The sequence below is a fragment of the Alnus glutinosa genome, chromosome 4, assembly GCF_958979055.1.
Source record: "Alnus glutinosa chromosome 4, dhAlnGlut1.1, whole genome shotgun sequence".
Lineage (NCBI taxonomy): Eukaryota > Viridiplantae > Streptophyta > Magnoliopsida > Fagales > Betulaceae > Alnus > Alnus glutinosa.
In genome coordinates this window covers 7,268,592-7,279,232 of record NC_084889.1, presented here as the reverse complement: position 1 = coordinate 7,279,232, position 10,641 = coordinate 7,268,592, and positions in this window count along the sequence as shown.

Here is a 10,641-nt window from a genome sequence, read left to right as displayed (position 1 = left end):
GGGAAGCTCGGAGATTCGATCCTACCTTCCCCCCTCCCGAAGCTACCGCCTCTTTGGAGGCCTTTATCCCGCTAGAGATTGCTCTAGCTCCCCCTGTCTCTCTGGAGACAATTTTTCCACTAGAGATCGCTCTAGCTTATCCAGCCTCTATGGAGGCTTTATCTCTATTTCTGTCTCCAGCACCACATCCCTCAGCAGCCAAACCGTTCATCCACCGTGCTCTTCGCTGGGAAAACTTAGGTTCATGGGTTGAGTTCTTCAAAGCTAGATCTACATTCCTCAGCCGTTCTCTGCAGTGCACGCGCCTCCCCACTGAGCTCCCAGTCGTCTCCCGTCTCTGCCAATCCCAGTGTCATAACCATCGAACCACCCCCCACCAGCGCGTGAAGGTCACTCTCCTCACTTCCTCCGCTCCCCGCCACTGCTATCAACAGAATCTGGTGCCTCGCGGTGTTTTCAGCGGGCAAGAGGTCGTTAGCTACCGGCGCGTGTTCCTCATGTAATGGCGCTGGCGATTCCAATCCGGCCTCTGTTGTGTTGTCTTGCTGTTGTTTCTAGATTTATATTTATGGGCTTTGTGTTGTACAGATCTCTCTTGTTTTCTCTGTAATGGTTACGAAACTGGTGATGGGATTCTTAGAACTCCATTAACACCTTTAATGACCACCTTTTAATGGTGGTTTCTCGTATCCGTGCGTCGAAACCTTTGGCCCGCGTCTTCGGAAGTATTGCCGCCGTGTACTTTCGTTCTTAGGTTTATTTTCCATGTATTTGCTGTTTTTCCTATGTCTATTGGGTCGCCCAGCCCAATTTTAGTGTAATGGGCTCTTATTATCTAAAAAAAAAGGAAATCCGCAATAAAAATATGTTTATATATATTCACACATTTTTTGATATATTATGTCTATTTTAAAGTCATTTTGTATCAGCTATTTTTTTAATAATTTTTTTTATTGAACCATATATAATAGTTCGATGAATATTTTTATTGTTTTATGAGTTAAATACATTTTTGTTCCCTGTGGTTTGAAATCTTTATTTTTTTTGCCTCATTCCGTTTTCATTTTTTTCATAGGTGGTACTTGTACTACGAGAAAAGACGGAAATGGTACCTCCGTCTATTTTTCTTTCCAAAACTGACGAATTTCCACGTTAGCGACACGTGGGTGTACAATTTTTTTTAATTTTTCTTTTTTGTTGAAAAATAATAAAAAAAAATTATAGGGGTAGCTGGAGGTGGCCGGCCACCCCCATTTTGGACAAGGGTGTGGCTAAGGCCAGTTTTGGGGGTGGTTCGATCACCCCCAAGAGCCAAAACTTTTTTTTTTTTTTTTTTTTGTTCACTTTGGCCCTTGGGGGTAGTTCGGCCACCCCAAGCCAAATGGGGGTGGCCCAAATGGGACTGGTTTCGGCCACCCTCAAGGAGAATAGGGAATTAGGGGTGTACAAATGGAGCGGTTATAACCGTTTTAAAACCGCTAACCGCTAACCGCTAACCGCACAACCACATAACCGCTAACCGCTTTTATATATATAATAATTAAAAACCTGGGATAGGGCGTCGTTTTGGACAATGTTTATAAACATATTTTTCTTTTAGCCTTTAGGGTTTCACTTCATTCTTCATTTCCTCACCTTGCCGCCGCTCGCCCCTCTGCCTCTAGCCTCTCCAAGGCCGTTCCTCTCCGCTCAGCTCGTGCTTCGTCTCGTCTTCGCTGCCGCTTCTCTGTAGTCTGTAAGCATCTCTACTCTGTAAGCATCTTTTAGATTTTGGTTGGTTTTCCGTTGCTTCAGGTCGTACGACGAGGAGTCCGCAGGAAAGAAATACGGATTGTATTTTTATTTGTATTTGTGTTTGGATTTTGTTAGTATTTTGGCCTCATTCTGTGTTTGGACAAAATCACTTAAGTGTAAAGATGCTGTAAACAGGGAGTTCACTATTCAGAGTCTGCAAGTCAGAAGAATTCAAGTTCCCTGTCAGCCGTCCGGACGATCGAGACATCTCGTCCGGACGCCCATCTGTCCACTGTTCCATTCGTCCGGACGCTAGACAGACCAGTATCATCCGTCCGGACGAAGTGTTCATTCCGTCCGGACCCCATACTGTATCGAGAAGTTTCTGTGCCAGCTTGCATCCGTCCGGACGTTTCAGCAGCATGTCTGGACGCCTCCCAGTACTCGATTAGTTTCTGATTTCTTTCCAAGTTCCAAGAAAGGGAAGATCAATCAACCGTCCAGACGATGTGGTATCCCGTCCGGACGCGCGTCTCCGTAAGGCAAGAATCGCAATTCAAATATGACTATCAGAACGTCTGACAGCTGTGGTCCGGACTCGCGTGCATCAAAGAAGGAAATTGCCGATTCGACTTCAACCGTCCGGACGACTGCCTATCATGGTCCGGACGAGCGTATTACCGATATGGAAATTGCTTGTTGAAGAATAGCCGTTCGGACGCTCATCCCCCATGGTCCGGACGCTAGAGAGCCTTATAAGGAAATTACTTGCAGCGGATGTGCGACCATCCGGACGATGTCCTTAAACAGGAAAGATTTCTCCATGAAATTTTTAAAAAATCTTGTCGCACAGTTGTCCGTCTGGACGGCCCATGTCCACCGTTCGGACGGTGCCCAGGTATATTTTGCCTAACGCTCATTTGAGCCCCCAGCCTATAAATAAAGGCCCCTAGGCACTGAGAACTGCAAGAATTCGGTATTGAATTCCTCAATTATTCAGAGATGTGATATTTCCTCTGAAGCCCTGTTCAAGTGTGTTGTTGCTGTGCTACAACTGAAGTCTATCTTAGAGGTCGGCTCTAAGGTAAGGAGTTCCATTGAAGACCCCTTCAGGTAGGAGAAACTGGTTGGGAAGCGTTCGTGTTGGGTTACACGTAGAGATCAAGGTACGACCACTGCATCGGTACATGTGAGTGTTACTGTCTTGTATCTAGCTATGTCTTCTGAATAGTGGAATTCCTGGGTTTGGCTGCCCCGGAGTGGTTTTTCTCTTAACTGAGTTTCCACTTCGTCAACAAAAATCTGTGTGTCATTTACTTTCCGCTGTTCTTTAATTTTTGTTGACACTTATGCACACACTTTATTTTTAGAAGTCAATTCAATTTTTCAATTGGTATCAGAGCTTGGTACACTCTGAGAAGATTAAATTTCTTGAGTATTGTTTTTTTGACTTCTACTATGTCTATATTGAGTATGGATAAGATTGCTTCTATTTCACATGATATGTCTGTTCATAAGACCATGTTCATTAAACCTATCATGTGTCATACTCAATCTATTTGTAAGGGTAAATGGGATAATCAATCTATACCTACTTGTCATCACTGTGGTATTGTTGGTCATATTCGTCGAAACAGTTTCCAAATTAGGTCGCAAAAACCTTGGAAGAAAACCCTTATCCCCAGGAAAGATGAACCAGGTTTTGAAGAACAAGTTAAAGTATTAAGTGATCAAGTGAAACTCATTAGTGAGAAGTTAGCATACCTCACCCCTAATGAGCAAAAATCTGTCCTGGTTAATAATCAAAAAGCTTCCAAACAAGTCTGGGTCAAAAAGGAAGATAATCTGTGTTTAGTTTCTCATACTGCACTAAAAATTCTTGATACTTGTTTGTGGTATTTGGATACACACGACAGGTGATAAGACTTTGCTAAAAGAAGTTCAAATGGGCAAAGGTGGGCGAATCACCTATGGAGATGGGAGTCAATCCAGAGTCATTGGTAAAGGGATCATCGACATTCCAGGCCTCGGAACATCTCAAGAAGCTTTGTATGTAGAAGGACTCAAGGCAAATCTCCTCAGCATCAGCCAATTTTGTGAGAATGACTTGGTGGTGCAATTCTCCAAGAAGGAATGCAATATATTTGACAGTAGTGGCAGATGGCTCATGGGAGGAGAAAGAACTGTTGACAATTGTTATGGCCTTCCTGGTCTGGCTGCAAATCCTCTGATTTTCTGCAACAAAGCAACCATAGATGACAGTGAGCTATGGCACCAGAGGTTAGGGCATCTCAATTTCTTCGATATGTTGAAAATTGCAGGCAAAGATGTTGTTAAATGCCTGCCCAAAATGAAGAAGACTGGAAAAGGAATCTATGGTCCCTGTCAACTAGGAAAACAAACTCGAGCAGCCCATAAGAAGACCTCAGGTATTCTAACTTCCAAAAATTTGGAATTACTGCACATGGATCACATGGGTCCCACTAGAACTGCTAGTCTAGGTGGGAAAAGATATATTCTGGTTATTGTTTATGACTTCTCTCGATACACATAGGCTATTCCTATTCGGGGAAAATCTGATGCCTTTGATACAGCTCAACAATTGTTCAAGAAGATTCAGGTTGAGCAAAATTGCCAGATTGTGAGAATCCACAGTGATCAAGGAAGAGAATTTGAAAATTCCAAGTTTGAAGAATTTTGTCGCTCATATGGAATTGGTACGCGATGTCTATACGACACGATACGTGGATTTTAAATTTATAAGTTTACCACTCGCAATAGTACGAATCGATTGTACTATAGTAAGGGTGATCGAACCACAGAGATTATTGGATGTTTTGCGTAATGGAATATCTAAAGAGCGTATCTAACTTAATTTATCAACAAAAGTAAAAACAAAAGTTGTAGAATTGAAGCTACAACGATAAGTGAAGGAAATGAAAGCAGGAAATGAAATTAACTTAAAAGAAAACTTAGGGTGTTGATCATATCCAATCCTCAACCTATGCCATGCTTAAAGTCTATATGGATCTTCCTAACATGCTTGATATGAGCGCGTAATGGGCGTCAACCACTGCGACGACCTCGACATGAAAATACTTTCGTTAAGACGTAATCATAAAGCACCTAGATTTACGTTAATCAACTCCACGTAAAGATTAAACTATAATTGAAAACATTTTACTCTACCAAAGGTGTGGAGTGACTAACGTGCCCTAGCTTACTACTCTATAACACATCCTAATAAGTATACACAATACATGAAAACCCTATTTAGGCCACAATGATAAGATATCTAGTTTCACACCAAATCATTCCATATAAAGTTAAACTACAATTGAAAGACAATTAGACTACCAAAGGGGTGAAATGATTGGTGTTCCCTAGCATACCCTATAAGGTAACTCTAATGAGAAATCATACATCATGTCAAATAGCACCATTGAAAAAGACATCGTTTCCAAGAACGTTGGTTTTACTCAAGACTTCAAGGAAAACTCATAGACAAGTTAAACTCTTTTTCATGAATAAATTTGATTGGAATCTTGATACCAAAACCTTTTAGCATGGGTTTTGATATTCTCTAGCCCTCAACAATCATCAAACATCTAAAGAAAATCTAAGAACATCAAGAACACTACATGATTTTGGATAGGACTTGGATCAAACCCTAAGGACTAAATTAGCTAGACATGAATTGAATCTAAGTTAAGCATGAATTTAAAGGAAAGCAGTAAAGAAACAAGAAAGAAACGAATTAAAAACAACTATATTTAATTTAAAGAAATTCGGATTACAAGAAAGAAAGAAAATGAAGAACAAGCTAAACTAGAACTTGAAATTAAAGAAAGGGGACAAGCTCTCTGGAACTAAGCCCAGAAATCGTGCACTAAAGGAAACTAAAAACGCAAGGAATTGAAGTGATACATCTGAGCAAATCCGAAATCTCAAAAGATGCATGATCTAACCTATAACCCTAATCTCATATATATAGAGAATTGGATTTACAAAAGATCATAAAGAGTGAATCCTAGCCGCACAAACAGAGTTAGTCGGCGTTCATTTCTGTCCACAAAATCCAACTTTAAATTTGGATCGCACAAACAATACAAAGATCTGAAAATATCTGAACTTTCTGGAAGACACGAATTCGCTCGATCGAAATTATGTCGATCGATCGAGAAGTCGATCGATCGAGAAGTCGATCGATCGAATTATTGCTGTACAAATAATCGATCGATCGAAATGCCTTGGACAATTTTCCATTTTCTCAGGATCAGTTTCGAACTCTGGAAATGACTAAAATACCCTTGATGTATTTTCAGGTCTAATTCAAGTATTTTGAATTAGATTTCAACTAAGACCTGAAAATAAGAGAAAACACTAAAACATAACAAAACGTTATATATACAATACGAACTAGGTTTAACAAATGCAAATTAAGGGGTCTTGAATTGAATAATTCAAGACTTATCAGGAATCAAGCAGGAATTTTCTTCTCCTATCACTCCTCAGCATAATAGAGTTGTTGAAAGGAAGAACAGGGTAATTCAAGAGATGGCTCGTGTGATGATCCACTCAAAAAATCTTGCTCAACACTTCTGGGGAGAAGCTGTAAACACTGCCTGTCATATCATCAACAGGTCTACCTTAGGCCTGAAACAAACAAAACTCCCTATGAAATCTGGCGAGGTAAGAAACCCATAGTGAATTATTTAAAAACTTTTGGAAGTAAATGTTATATACTTCGTGACAGGGAAAATCTGGGGAAATTTGACACCAAGAGTGATGAAGGTATATTCTTGGGATATTCCACAAACAGTCGTGCATACGAAGTCTTCAACAAAAGAACAGAGACTATGATGGAATTGATAAATGTAGTAGTTGATGATGAAGAAGTTCAGAGACCTATCAGCATGGAGGAAAAACAGCTCGATTTAGCTGAACCTTCAACAGCCCCAACTGATATCATTAATCCTTCTTCAAAGGAGTCTCCAGATGAATCTCCTTCTTCTCCCATGACTTCGGATACCACTCCTACTACCTCCGAAGATGAGGATACTCCTGCTAATCCTCCTAAGCAATCATGGGTGAAGCATAATAATCCTCCTCAGCAGCTGCTTGGGAACATAGATGAAGGGCGTAGGCTGAGAAGCAGAGTCATTCAGCCTACCCGTGAAGTAGCCAATCAAGTCTCTTTCAGTTGCTATCTAGCTCAGATAGAGCCCAAGAAAGTTGATGAAGCCCTACAGGATAAAGGCTGGGTCTTTGCAATGCATGATGAGCTCCATCAGTTCACCAGAAATGATGTCTGGACCTTGGTTCCCCGTCCTGCAGAACAAAATATTATTGGTACCAAGTGGATCTTCAAGAATAAAACAGATGAACATGGTACTGTGGTTCGAAATAAAGCTCGTCTTGTTGCACAAGGATATACTCAGATAGAGGGAGTAGACTTTGATGAAACCTTTGCCCCTGTTGCTAGGTTAGAGTCTATCAGAATCCTTCTCTCTATTGCTTGTCATCTTGACTTCAAGTTATATCAGATGGATGTAAAGAGTGCCTTCTTAAATGGAGTTCTGCAAGAAGAAGTTTATGTAGAACAGCCAAAGGGTTTTCAAGACCTTCATCATCCCCATCATGTGTACAAGCTGAAAAAGGCACTATATGGGCTTAAGCAGGCTCCTCGGGCATGGTATGAACGTCTCACCACTTATCTCCTGGCCAAGGGATTCACAAGGGGACAAGCTGATCGAACTCTATTTATCAGGCAACAAGGTACTCACAAACTCATCGCTCAAATTTATGTTGATGACATTATTTTTGGAGCTACTTTACACTCTCTTGCCCATGAGTTCTCTGAGGAAATGAAGCAGGAATTTGAGATGAGCATGATTGGTGAGCTGAACTACTTCCTTGGCCTTCAAGTTAAGCAAACTGCTGAAGGCATCTTCATTTCTCAGTCTAAATATGCTAGGGATCTGGTCAAACGTTTTGGGTTGGATGGAAAAAGTCATGCTCGCACTCCCATGAGCACCAATGTCAAGATCAGTAGTGATCTTGTAGGCAAATCTGTTGATTCATCACTTTACAGGAGTATGATAGGGAGCCTCATGTATCTTACAGCCAGCTGACTAGACATTGCTTTCAGTGTGGGTGTTTGTGCTCGTTTCCAAGCAAATCCTAAGGAATCCCATCTCACTGCAGTTAATCGTCATCAGGTATGTAAATGATACCCTCTCTTATGGTATATGGTATTCTAGAGAAACAAATCTTGTTGTTGCAGGATACTCTGATGCAGATTGGGCTGGAAATGCTGATGATAGAAAAAGCACCTCTGGAGGATGCTTCTATGTGGGGAACAATTTGGTAGCTTGGATGAGCAAGAAGCAAGCGACTATTTCTCTCTCCACTGCTGAGGCTGAGTATATTGCTGTGGGTAACTGCTGCACTCAATTATTATGGATGAAGACGCTGCTAGGGGACTACAAATTCTCTCAAGATACTATGATTATAAACTGTGATAATACTAGTGCGATTAATATCTCAAAGAATCCCATTCAACACTCTCGAACCAAGCACATCGACATCAGACATCACTTTTTACGTGATCTGGTGGAATCTGAGGTGGTGTCTCTCTCATTCATTCCCACTGAAAATCAATTGGCTGATATACTTACCAAACCTCTAGATGGTAGCAGGTTTGAGTCTTTTCGTAAAGCCATTGGTGTTTGTGCCATGTCCTAGACATGATGTTCCATGCTAGGATGAACTCTTTGTCCTCTGATAGCATTATGTTGTAATAAAAAAAAAGGGGTGGGGGAAGTCTTCGTAGCAGGGTAAGTCTTTCACAAGGTATGTCAGCTATTTCATGTATTCTTTCTGGTTTACTAGTCTGTTGAGCATTGATATATTATGTTTACATGTGGGTGAAAACATCAGTCTGACATGTACAAAAGTTTTTCCCTGCTCATTGTTTTTGTTTGATAGTCGCTTGTCTCATGTGATGACCTCATGCACTATCCTAGACTCCTCAAAGGTATGCATTTTTCCTTCTCTGACTGGTTGCTTCTAGACTTTCTGAATAAGAGAAGAGGTTTGTGATAAGATGGTCCAATTGACCACAGGCTAGTTAAACCTAGGATCTCAAAACTCTAGCATTTCCTCTAGCTTGCAGCACCATAAGAATTGAGCAGTTATTCGTATGATTTTTGTGCTTTAAAAATTGTTTAAATCCCTGCTTCTGTACTGAATCTGCAATATGTCTTGCCCTCTATAAGCAAGTAAAAATTTATCTTGTCCTTCATGGTACAAGTAAAACAATTCAGTGTTGTATCTCAGAGAGAGTGTATTAGATGAGGATGGCTAGGCCCTAGTAAGAGTAAGGTTTGACTTTTGGCTAATCTGTCACAGATTCTTTCTCTTCTTTAGGAAATCCGGTTGCTCGTGTCATGATTTTTCAAACCTTGTGGGATCAGTCTTCACACACACACGCTTTGCATGAGTTGAGCTGGTTATCTTCATTATTTAGGCAGGGTAACTTTTGTTTCTGCTATACTGGTATATCATCTCCATGTTCTCATAATTCTAACCTGCTCTATGACTAGTTTTTCAGACAGAAATACTTGCGTGTGCTACACTACTTGTGAAGGCCCTTACTTTGCTGCTTTCTTCCTATTCAGCAATTTTTCAAACTATGTTTTTGATAACTGTTGAACTTATATTACTCTGTTTCCCGGGTTCTTCTGAGGCCGTTAGGGGGAGTAATTTTTATGACAGTTAGTTTTTATTACTCTGTTTTACCCTTTGTCCCTTTGTGACAAAAAGGGTGATTAATTTTTTATTTTTCGACCGGGAATGTATTTCCAAACCGGTCAAGTGATTTTTGTCCCAGACTGGCCAAAGGGGAAGTCTGTTAGTATTTTGGCCTCATTCTGTGTTTGGACAAAATCACTTAAGTGTAAAGATGCTGTAAACAAGGATTCCACTATTCAGAGTCTGCAAGTCAGAAGAATTCAAGTTCCCTATCAGCTGTCCGGACGATCGAGCCATCCCATCTGGACGCCATCTGTCTGAACGCTAGACAGACCAGCATCATCCGTCTGGACGAAGTGTTCATTCCGTCCGGACCCTATACCCTGCTCATTGTTTTTGTTTGATAGTCACTTGTCTCATGTGATGACCTCATGCACTATCCTAGACTCCCCAAAGGTATGCATTTTTCCTTCTCTGACTGGTTGCTTCTAGACTTTCTGAATAAGAGAAGAGGTTTGTGATAAGATGGTCCAATTGACCACAGGCTAGTTGAACCTAGGATCTCAAAACTCTAGCATTTCCTCTAGCTTGCAGCACCATAAGAATTGAACAGTTATTCGTATGATTTTTGTGCTTTAAAAATTGTTTAAATCCCTGCTTCTGTACTGAATCTGCAATATGCCTTGCCCTCTATAAGCAAGTAAAAATTTATCTTGTCCTTCATGGTACAAGTAAAACAATTCGGTGTTGTATCTCAGAGAGAGTGTATTAGATGAGGATGGCTAGGCCCTAGTAAAAGTAAGGTTTGACTTTTGGCTAATCTGTCACAGATTCTTTCTCTTCTTTAGGAAATCCGATTGCTCGTGTCATGATTTTTCAAACCTTGTGGGATCAGTCTTCACACACACACACGCTTTGCATGAGTTGAGCTGGTTATCTTCATTATTTAGGCAGGGTAACTTTTGTTTCTGCTATACTGGTATATCATCTCCATGTTCTCATAATTCTGACCTGCTCTATGACTAGTTTTTCAGACAAAAATACTTGCGTGTGCTACACTACTTGTGAAGGCCCTTACTTTGCTGCTTTCTCCCTATTCAGCAATTTTTCAAACTATGTTTTTGATAACTGTTGAACTTATATTACTCTGTT